General features: G+C 40.4%; 1 pseudogene; it reads left to right on the top strand.

Annotated features, from left to right (window-relative positions):
• Window positions 1–9749: 9749 nt before the first annotated feature.
• On the top strand, window positions 9750–10480 carry LOC128658152 (membrane progestin receptor epsilon-like; annotated as a pseudogene).
• The last annotated feature ends 1540 nt before the right edge of the window (window positions 10481–12020 follow it).

Here is a 12020-nt window from a genome sequence, read left to right as displayed (position 1 = left end):
CTGTCCAGAGTAGACAACAAACAAAGCAGATGTTTGACGAAAATCTTTAGTAGCTTGTAAGTAAAACTTTAAAGCACGGACCACGTCCAAATTGTGTAACACAAGGATGGAACAACAATCTCTTGATTGATATTCTTGTTAGATACCACTGTTACAAACTGCTATTTGTAACTGGCCCTTTAAATGAAAAATTGCCCTGCTTCCATGGATTGTGGAGAAGCCTATTTGCCAGCTTCCTTCCTCATGACTATGGCCCCTGGAAGATTGTGCCCCTGAAAACCTATTAACTTTTATTGGGTGTGTATGGCCCTTTAAGAACCGTCTGGGGACATATTGTGACTTTGGTGAACAATGCACCTTTAAGACTATGTCCCCAGACCTGTGAAATGACTTGTCCCTGGCTTTCTCCCACTTGGTTCAGTTTCATTGTGTGCCATTAAGAGTTAATTTTGTTCAATTCTAAATATAAGTTTGCTGGGATCAGCTCTAATTAGGTTTAGTGATAAACATTACCATTGTCTAATCAGACTGCTAGTGATAAGGTAGACTGCATTGTTTTATTGTGTGTAACTTGTTATCTGCTGAAGTAATGTTGTGGCCTGTCAAAGGGAGTGTCTCTCTATCTAATATCAAATGTGTGATGGGGGATTTTATGCCTCCCCTGAGAGTGTCCTGTTTGCATGTAACCTCAATAAAAAGGAGGCTGTGTGTTCCAGCACATCAGACCTATTTTGACCCTCTAACTTGCAGCTTTGACTCATGTTTGTAGGGTACAGCTATAATCACTACAGGGATTGCTATGCTCTTCATACTCCCTTAGCTACAGGGATTGCTACAGAAGGAAGAGGTTCACCTACTGGAGCCTGGTCATAGGTCCAGGGCGCAGAGCAGACGGCGAGATACCAGCCCAGCAGCGGTGGTTCGTAGAGTCTGCATTACTTATAGTGGCTACGCAGTAGTTATAGTGTCTACGGTGCTGATGGTCCTTTGGTGAGCGCTAGGAGCATCCTTTTCTACGGTCCAACTTCCAGCCAGCCTGGAGGCAACCGTAACAACCACCTTAGGTAAGAACCCAGGTTTGGTACGCAGGACTACCTTATCCGTATGAAAAATCAGATAAGGAGAATCACATTGTAAGGCAGATAGCTCAGAGACTCTACGAGTCGAGGAAATAGCTACCAAAAAAAGAACTTTCCAAGATAAAAGCTTGATATCTATGGAATGAAGAGGTTCAAACGGAACTCCTTGAAGAACCTTAAGAACCAAGTTTAAGCTCCATGGTGGAGCAACAGGTTTAAACACAGGCTTGATTCTAACTAAAGCCTGACAAAATGCCTGAACGTCTGGAACATCTGCCAGACGCTTAACTAGCTGACAATCCTTTTTCCTTCTTGGAGAAAAAATAATATCCTAGCAATCCTGACCTTACTCCATGAGTAACCCTTGGATTCACACAAATAAAGATATCTACGCCATACCTTATGGTAAATTTTCCTGGTGACAGGCTTTCGTGCTTGTCTTAAGGTATCAATAACTGACTCGGAGAAGCCACGCTTTGATAAAATCAAGCGTTCAATCTCCAGGCAGTCAGCCTCAGAGAAATTAGATTTGGATGGTTGAAAGGACCCTGAAGTAGAAGGTCCTGTTTCAGAGGAAGAGACCATGGTGGAAAGGATGACATGTCCACTAGATCTGCATACCAGGTCCTGCGTGGCCACGCAGGTGCTATCAGAATCACTGATGCTCTCTCCTGCTTGATCTTGGCAATCAGTCGAGGGAGCAGAGGAAACGGTGGAAACACATAAGCCAGGTTGAAAGACCAGGGCGCTGCTAGAGCATCTATCACCTTGGGATCCCTGGACCTGGATCCGTAACACGGAAGCTTGGCGTTCAGGCGAGACGCCATGAGATCCAGTTCTGGTTTGCCCCAACGATGAATCAGTTGTGCAAATGCCTCCGGATGGAGTTCCCACTCTCCCGGATGAAAAGTCTGACGACTTAGAAAATCCCCCTCCCAGTGCTCTACACCTGGGATATGGATAGCTGATAGGTGGCAAGAGTGAATCTCTGCCCAGCGAATTATTTTTTAAACTTCTAACATCTCTAAGGAACTTCTCGTTCCCCCTTGATGGTTGATGTAAGCTACAGTCGTGATGTTGTCCGACTGAAATCTGATGTACCTCAGAGTTGCTAACTGAGGCCAAGCCTGAAGAGCCTTGAATATTGCTCTTAGTTCCAGAATATTTAATGGAAGGAGAGACTCCTCCTGAGTCCACGATCCCTGAGCCTTCAGGGAGTTCCAGACTGCACCCCAACCTAGAAGGCTGGCATCTGTCGCAACAATTGTCCAATCTGGCCTGCGAAAGGTCATACCTTTGGACAGATGGACCCGAGATAGCCACCAGAGAAGAGAATCCCTGGTCTCTTGGTCCAGATTGAGTTGAGGGGACAAATCTGTGTAATCCCGGCTCCACTGACTGAGCATGCATAGTTGCAGCGGTCTGAGATGTAAGCGTGCAAACGGCACTATGTCCATTGCCGCTACCATTAAGCCGATTACTTCCATACACTGAACCACCGAAGGGCGCGGAATGGAATGAAGAACCCGGCAGGAATTTAGAAGCTTTGATAACCTGGACTCCGTCAGGTGAATTTTCATTTCTACAGAATCTATCAGAGTCCCTAGAAAGGAAACTCTTGTGAGTGGGGATAGAGAACTCTTTTCCTTGTTCACTTTCCACCCATGCGACCACAGAAATGCCAGTACTACGTCCGTATGAGACTTGGCAATTTGGAAGTTTGACGCCTGTATCAGGATGTCATCTAAATAAGGGGCTACTGCTATGCCCCGCGGCCTTAGGACTGCCATAAGTGACCCTAGAACCTTTGTAAAGATTCTTGGGGCTGTAGCTAATGCCAAAGGAAGAGCTACAACTGGTAATGCCTGTCTTAAAAGGCAAACCTGAGAAACCGATGATGATCTTTGTGTATCGGAATGTGAAGATAAGCATCCTTTAGATCCACTGTAGTCATATATTGACCCTCCTGGATCAGTGGTAGGATGGTACGAATAGTTTCCATCTTGAACGACGGAACTTTGAGGAATTTGTTTAAGATCTTTAGATCCAAAATTGGTCTGAAGGTTCCCTCTTTTTTGGGAACCACAAACAGATTTGAGTAAAAACCCTGTCCATGTTCCTCCTTTGGAACTGGATGAATCACTCCCATAACTAGGAGGACTCGTACACAGTGTAAGAATGCCTCTCTCTTTATCTGGTGTGCAGATAATTGTGAAAGGTGAAATCTCCCTTTTTGGGGGGAAGCTTTGAAGTCCAGAAGATATCCCTGGGATATAATTTCCAACGCCCAGGGATCCTGAACATCTCTTGCCCACGCCTGGGCAAAGAGTGAAAGTCTGCCCCCTACTAGATCCGTTCCCGGATAGGGGGCCGTTCCTTCATGCTGTCTTAGAGGCAGCAGCAGGCTTTTTTACCTGCTTACCTTTTTTTCCATGTCAGGTTTGGTCTCCAGACCGTCTTGGATTGAGCAAAAGTTCCCTCTTGTTTATTATTAGAGGAAGTTGATGCCGCACCTGCCTTGAAGTTTTGAAAGGCACGAAAATTAGACTGTTTGGCCCTAGATGTGGACCTGTCCTGAGGAAGGGCATGACCTTTTCCTCCAGTGAGGAAAAACATCAGTACACACCGGCACTGCAAAGTATTTATCCAGTCTACACAATTTCTCTGGCACTGCAATGGTATCACAGTCATTCAGAGCAGCTAAAACCTCCCTAAGCAACACGCGGAGGTGTTCAAGCTTAAATTTAAATGTAGAAATATTAGAATCAGGTATCTTTCCTGAGTCATTAACATCACCCACTGACTGAAGCTCTCTTTCCTCAACTTCTGCATATTGTGAAGCAGTATCAGACATGGTTCTTAAAGCGTCAGTATGCTCTGCATTTTGTCTCACCCCAGAGCTATCTCGCTTACCTCTAAGTTCAGGTAGTCTGGCTAATACCGCTGACAGTGTATTATCCATGACTGCCGCCATGTCTTGTAAAGTAAACGCTATGGGCGCCCTAGATGTACTTGGCGCCATTTGAGCGTGAGTCCCTTAAGCGGGAGTCAAAGGGTCTGACACGTGGGGAAAGTTAGTCGGCATAACTTCCCCCTCGTCAGATTCCTCTGGTGATACATTTTTCTTTATTGCATAAAATGAAATCAGTACATTTGGTACACATTCTAAGAGGGGGTTCCACCATGGCTTTTAAACATAATAAACAAGGAGTTTCTTCTATGTCAGACATGTTTATACAGAATAGCAATGAGACTAGCAAGCTTGGAAAACACTTTAAATCAAGTTAACAAGCAAATATAAAAAAACGGTACTGTGCCTTTAAGAGAAACAAATTTTGTCAGAATTTGAAAAACAGTGAAAAAAATGCAGTAAATCAAACGAAATTTTTACAGTGTGTATAATAGGCTAACAGAGCATTGCACCCACTTACAAATGGATGATTAACCCCTTAGTTCAAAAAACGGATCAAAAAAACGAAATAGACGTTTTTTAACAGTCACAACCAACTGCCACAGCAAGCTGTGGCCCTACCTTCCCCAATAAATGACTTTGGAAAGCCTTTGGGCCCTTTAGAGATGTCCTATAGCATTCAGAGGGCCTTTGAGGGAAGCTGGATGTCACAGTTTGTAATTTTAACTGCACCAACTGTAACTTTTATACTACAACAGTGGAAATTGTTTCTAGTCAAAATTTAAGCCAGCCATGTGGAAAAAACTAGGCCCCAATAAAGTTTTATCACCAAAGCATATATAAAAATGATTAAACATGCCAGCAAACGTTTTATATTGTAAATATCATAAGGGTATTACCCCTGGGAGTAAGCATGATACCAGTTGTTATTAAATCACTGTATTCAGGCTTAACTTACATTAATCCGGTATCAGCAGCATTTTCTAGTGTTTTCCATCTCTAGAAAAAATTATAACTGCACATACCTGATAGCAGAATAAACTGCACGCCATTCTCTCGCTGAAGTTACCTCATCTGTGTAATCCCCTCAGACATATGTGAGAATAGCAATGGATCTTAGTTACAACCTGCTAAGATCATAGAAACCTCAGGCAGATTCTTCTTCTATTTACTGCCTGAGATAAAATAGCACAATTTAAAAATAACAAACATTTGATTGAAGAAAATAAACTAGCTATATTTAACCACTCTCTCCTACAACGTCCTTGCTTGTTGAGAGTTGCAAGAGAATGACTGGCTATGACAGTTAGGGGAGGAGCTATATTACAGCTCTGTTGTGGGTGTCCTCTTGCAACTTCCTGTTGGGAATGAGAATATCCCACAAGTAATGGATGATCCGTGGACTGGATACACCTTACAAGAGAAAATCAGTTTTTTGCAACCGCTTATGTTAGAACTGTGAAACTTGCTGTATAAAATTATGTTGTGACTTCGCTGCTCATATGCCATTGCAAAGGCGATGTGCTCGGCCACCTCTATTGCTGCTTGCAGCTATATTTTCAAAGTTGTTCTCAGCTTTGTATGAAGCAGGATTTTGTTTGGTAGGGGTTTTCAGGCCTGGTACCCTCAGGTTGGGCCGCCTCTTGTACCCTCCCGTTTTTGCATTCAGTGTTCTCTATAGCTTGGGTATTGTTTTCCCAAAAGTAATGAATGCAGCTGTGGACTCTTTCCATTTATGAAGAAAAACATTATGCTTACGTGATAATTTTCTTTTCTTCATATGGAAAGAGTCCACAGCTTCCCCCCCCCCCGTATTTTTCTGTGGGGTGTCTGTTTTTTGTTTTTCTGGCACCTTTTTACCCTGATATTTCTTCTACTGTTCCTTGTTCCTCGGCAGAATGACTGGTGGATGAGAAAAGTGTGAGGGGTATTTAAGCCTTTGGCTGGGGTGTCTTTGCCTCCTCCTGGTGGCCAGGTTCTGAATTTCCCAAAAGTAATGAATGCAGCTGTGGACTCTTCATCTAAAGAAAATAAAATTATCAGGTAAGCATAATTTGTTTTTGTGCAATACAGTTTTCAATAGAAATCATAGCAAGTCCCACCAATCTCTCTTGTGACATTGAAGAGCGAAGATAATTCTTTATTAATTTCAGCTTTGAAAAGCTTCGCAACAGATATCGGCAATGTCAATAGTATAAGAAGTGCAATGGAGACATTTGGAGCAAAGCCATTTTTATCTGCATATGCCAGTATTTGACTAGGTGTCATTACAGGTTTCAAGATAGGAGCCAATATTGTAAGCTCTTCACATAGCTGTGCTCCATCCAGATCAGAATCTTTTTTCTGCAAATCTAGACAGTGCTTCATCAGTGTTTCTTGTGGTACATCTTTAAGTTTCTGAATGTCATAAAGAAATTGAAAGTGCCTGCTGTGATGCTTAATCTGCTCAAATCTCTCATCAAGAGAATAAATGCATACATCCCAAATACTGTAAAAGCACTCAACTTTAATTTTTTTGGCAGGATCAACAATTGGATCATCTGGACCTTCATAAAAAAAAAACCCTTTTTCTTTGTTTGCCGCACTAAAGGGGCAAACACAGGATCTATTTCCATTTCTAAAGCTAGTTCTTTTGCCTCTTTCATCAAATCCTTTATCTGAACGATAATCTTTCAAAAAAGTAGTTGTGGATTGCAAAACATCAATCACATCCGGAAGATACATTGTTTGTCTTTGAAGAAGTTTGCTGACAAAGTAAATTCTATTCAGTATGTTATACCACAATACAATGAAACACAAAAATTTAAAGTTATTAAATTCTTTTGCGAGTGATTCAGCATCGCATTGTGCCATTGCTATGTGTGAGCCATCTCTTAAAATTTCAGTCAAAGCATCATAAATTTCTCCAACCTGGAACCTAAATGGACTAACAGCATCAATTCTTGATGACCATCTGGTGTCAGACAAAGGTTTTACTATTAGTTTGCCCATGTGTTTCTTCAAAACATTCCAACTAAGTGTGGACCCTGACAAACAGAAAAGAAAGTTGCTGCATCCCTGCATGACATAGCTGCATCATTCACCACTAGATTTAAAGTATGAGCGCTGCAGGGAACATAAAAGGCATGTGAGTTTAAATCAAGGATCCTTTTCTGAACACCTTGGTGTTTGCCTTTCATATTGGAACCATTATCATATCCTTGTCCTCTCATATCACCAAAGGGAATCTTAAGTTTTTCAAGTTCAATCAAAGCTGCCTCAGTCAGACCTTCTCTAGTTGAGCTGTGGATTTTAATAAAACCTAAAAAGCTTTCTTGTATACAGACCTCTGGATCAGCAGTAGAAGACTCCCCTTCCTTGATGGACACAAATCCAACAATTATAGTCATTTGTTCACAGAGACTTATGTCTGGGGTGCAATCAAGTATAATTGAATAATACTTTGATTTTTTCAATAACTGTAGAATTTGTCTTGTTATTTCTTTAGCTATAAGGCTGATTAGTTCATTCTGAATGTCCTTCCCCAAATAATGTTGGTAAATTTCCTTATTTTTAATTTTCTTCTGATGTTCCTGCATAACCAAATCAAATGTGCCTAGCATTTCCACAAGTTGCAGATAATTGACATTATTTTCACTATATAATGTATCTCTGCTACCTCTGAAAGCCAAGCACTGGCGACCAAGGTACTTTACTATGTCTACAAACCGTTTAACAACATTTTGCCAATGTTGTGTTTCTGCTTCCAAAAATCTCTGGTATGTAGCATCTATCGTTTTTCCAGATCCAAGTCTTCTAGAGAGTACATTCCAGTCTCTTACAGCAACAAGATGAGAGTTAGACATTTCATGAATACAAAGATTTTGAGACCAGTTCTTCCAATCATTATAGCCTCCACATGTCAAATTTGTAGTTATTTTAGTTGCAAATAGCTTACAACAAAAACAAAACACTTTGTCCAACATAACTGAATAAACCAGCTAGTTTCTAAAGGTTTCTTCCCGTTTTTGCATCCGTCGCTTGTAATTTGCTTTAGTAAACTGTCTTTGGGAAAAACAAAATTTTTGCTTTGCAGGACCTTTCCTGACAATAGCATCCCTTAGTGAGGTGGTGAGAGCAGCTGGCCAATCAGCTGGATCAGACAAATCAAGAGTCTCCAAAGTAGAAGATTGTTCCTTCTGCACCAGTTCTTCTCTTTCTTCATCACTTGATCCTTCTGTATCAATTGTCTTTTCAAGAGAGTGTACATATGATGCAGATGATGTTGAAGGTTGCTCATCATCTCCTTGTTCTTGTCTTTCCTCTGCATTTGCATCACCCAGATTAGCAGCGTCTTGGGCTGGGATGGGCTGTCTGTATGATGCAGCTGATGCTGAAGAATCCTCATCAATATCTATATCTACTGTATCGTCTCCCAGATTGGAAACTGGTTCTTCTGATGCAGGAGTATCTTGCTTTCTTATTTTGTGAGAGGTCAAGTACTTCTTTAAATCACCAGACATCTGCTTCCCAGCTTTTTCTTTCTCTGCTCGTCTCTTTCTGAAAGCTGCTCCTGATGATTTCTACTCTTTGTATAGTTTTGGCATTTTGAACGTAGTTTTTCAACTATGTAAACAATAAGAAAGATGTTATATTTTTGTGTGTATGTGTGTGACTGTATGTGTGTGAATGTACAGTATGTCTGTTAGTGTGTGTGTGTGAGTGTAGATGTGAGTGTATGTGTTTATGCATATATATGTGTGTGAATGTATGTGTGTGAGTGATTTATGTTCTTCTGGGAAAGGGGGTATCACAGGTTTATTTCTGCTTTAGAATTGTGAAAGTATATGGTTAAAGGGACAGTTTACCCCAAATTTTCTCCCCTTTTAATTGTTTCCAATTATCCAATTTAACTGCTGGAGTGTATTAAATTGTTTAAAAGTAGCTCCTTTACCACTATTTTCAGCTGATTTAGCCTGTGGTATCCCCACCTATACTGAAAGTCAAGGCCTAAGTAAACAGTCAGCAGAAGAAATTACTGATACTCATATATGACAGATATACACATATGGTGGCTAATACTCATATATGACAGTTAATATACACATATGGTGGCTAATACTCATATATGTACACATTCTGTTAGACACCCTCACTATCAGACACACATCACATCCTGTGCTGAAAATGTTATGTAGAGATACGGGCATTTTTATTTAGACAGAACATCAAAGGACATTTAACTCCAAATTTTTTTTATTTTTTTTATTCAAAAGATAATCCTTCTTAATATGTATCTACTCCCATAAGCAAATCTGCTAGACTTGTATCTATAAGTTAATAAACATTTGTTAGGAAGTACAATTTGTGCACCTATGTGAATTACTGTAATTTTAAACAGCACTTCTAACTATTTTCAAGGGGAAAAATTATATACAGTATATACACACATACGTGTTCACACACATACATACATGCTCTCACATTTATACACATCTGAGAAGCAACTGGATCTTCTCTGACTCTCACTTTGCAAGCTTGTCAATTTTATATATTTTGTAATAGATGAAAATATATCAAGGATCCAAAGCCATGAAATTATCCAGATGTTAATTAAAAAAAAAAAATTCAGGCTGATTGCGATTAATCCTTGGGTTGCCAAAGCTTCTCTAGAAGTTATGTAGTTAAGGAGTTCTGTTCATTGCACCCCAGAGCACAGTGACAAGCTGGGGCTTTGGGACACTGAATAATTTGTTTTCCATCTATTTACATTTGATAATATGCTTATCACAGCGGTTCCCAAACTGTGGGGCACGCCTCCCCAGGGGGGCGCAAGATCATTTTAGAGGAGGCGTGGTAAAGGAGGAGCTGATTTTTTTTTTTTTGTCTCATACGTTTTTTTTTTTTTTTTTTAAAGCGCCACTGGCTACGAGAAAGGAGGACCGGAAGGGAGTTTTTTTTTTTTAAATGCGCAACTTAATACTGAACGTGCAGCACACCTGCCTTCTTCATCAAGAACTATGCAGGCATCAGCTACTATGGCTTCGCAAGCACAGTGATACTCGCACTACCAGCTGCCCAGGCTCAGTCTGTTGGATCCCCGCAGTGAGTACCTACAGCGCCTCCTAGGGGCTGACAGGGGGTGAATTACAGCATGCTCATGGGACTGTACCAACAGCTTGTGCTCCTCATGGTTTTGTATTGGCCATCACGTGCACTGTAGCCTGCTGCCGGAGCCGGGCTGCTTGTACCCCTTTTCCATTAGCACCTGTCCGGTGATGATAGCGAGCCTCTTGTTTGACCTCAGGAGGAAGAACCCTACACTCTTTGTGTATTTCTGCAGGAGATATTTCTGGCTGGTGGTGGCTGCGTTCTACAATGTCAGTAAGATCCCCAGAGAGGATCCAGCCAGGGCTGTTTGACAATTATAGGACAGAGCCACCAGCTCTTCCATATTTGTACATTTCTTAGTATATATATATATGCAGCTGTATGTAAAAATCTTAATTAATAAAAAATGAACAGCCCCTAAAAATTCTCTCTCTCTCTCTCTCTCTCTCTCTCTCTCTTGTGTCTCTGTCTCTCTCGTCTCTCTCTCTCTCTCTTGTCTCTCTATCTCTTCTCTCTCTCTCTCCTCTCTCTCTCTTGTGTCTCTCTCTGTCTCTCGTGTCTCTCTCTGTCTCTCTCTGTGTCTCTCGTGTCTCTGTCTCTCTCTCGTCTCTTTCTCATAATGCAATATATAGGTGTGTACAACCATATTCACATTTGTTAATAAAAACAAATATGTATATATATGTATATATTTTTAAGTATGTCTGGGGCTGGCTAAAAATACATTTATACAGGTGGATGCAGGGACTCCAGGTCCTTAAGCGTTTTTTTTTATTTTAGTATGAGAAAAATTCTTTATTAGTTTTTGTGTGTATGTGTGTGATGTGTTTTGATTGTGCTGTATATAATATATTTTATACTTTGTGTATTCCAGGGCAGGCCATTATCAGTTAAAAGCTGCAAAAGGCCAAAAATTGACCAAATGAAAAAGTAAAATATTTTTTCTGTTAAGAGGTGAAAAAGCTTAAAGGGACACTGTAGTCAAAAAATAATTCATCAGAGATTAAAAAAAAATGCATACAAATAAATACATTTTCAATGCCCATCATGTTACAAATACTTACCGTTTTTTAGAAAAAAGATTGACAAATTTTTCAATTTTTCCAAACCCACTCATTTGTTAGCTGTGCTCATTTTCCAATGTGGGCGGACAACTCCAGTTGGAAGATGGCGACAGTGGTACGTGATGCGCATGCGCAAGACACCTCAAGATAGCTCAACGTAATGGGTAATATCGGCATCTGTGCCGCAATCTGCGCATGCGCGAATAGACCAATCCAATTGCGCATGCGTAGGTTGACGATATTGTATTATAATTATATGCAAAAAGTCGCCATCCGATTGGAAATTGAGGTATACCGTGTACGGCCCATATTCGAGGGCTGGATGAAGTGATGTCATGCGGGTAAAATAAAAGTATATTTTATTAAGATATGGAGCATCGTTTGAAGACAAAAAAAGGTACATTGGATTGGGTTGATATATATTATTTAAAATATGTTTTCTGTTTTGAACCAAAAAGCAAAAGTTAGTAATCCTTTAAGAGCTGCACGAGGCCCAAACATTGACCATTTAATACCTGTAAGAGAAATTATAATATTTTTTCTGTTAAGAGCTGAAAAATTCTAAGAGCTGCAAGAGGTCCAAACATTGACCATTTAATTCCTGCAGGAGAAAGTTAAATATTTTTTTTTCTTTTAAGAGCTGCAAGAGGCCTTCTTATTAAATGGATAGGTTTTTAAGAAAAACTGTGTCACTGACTTCAGTTTCAGGTTGCAAACCCAAAAGAAGACAATATAATAAAGAATACACAGTTTGGGATTTACATGGACAAGTCCAAGTGATGCTCCACGACCGACAAAGCGGTCTCTTAGCAAGAATTAAAGAGGTAGCTCCAAAAGCTATTTGGACCCACTGTACAATACACCGACATGCTTTAA

Source organism: Bombina bombina, chromosome 1 (assembly GCF_027579735.1).
Source record: "Bombina bombina isolate aBomBom1 chromosome 1, aBomBom1.pri, whole genome shotgun sequence".
Classification (NCBI taxonomy): domain Eukaryota; kingdom Metazoa; phylum Chordata; class Amphibia; order Anura; family Bombinatoridae; genus Bombina; species Bombina bombina.
This window is presented reverse-complemented; position numbering and strand designations above follow the sequence as displayed.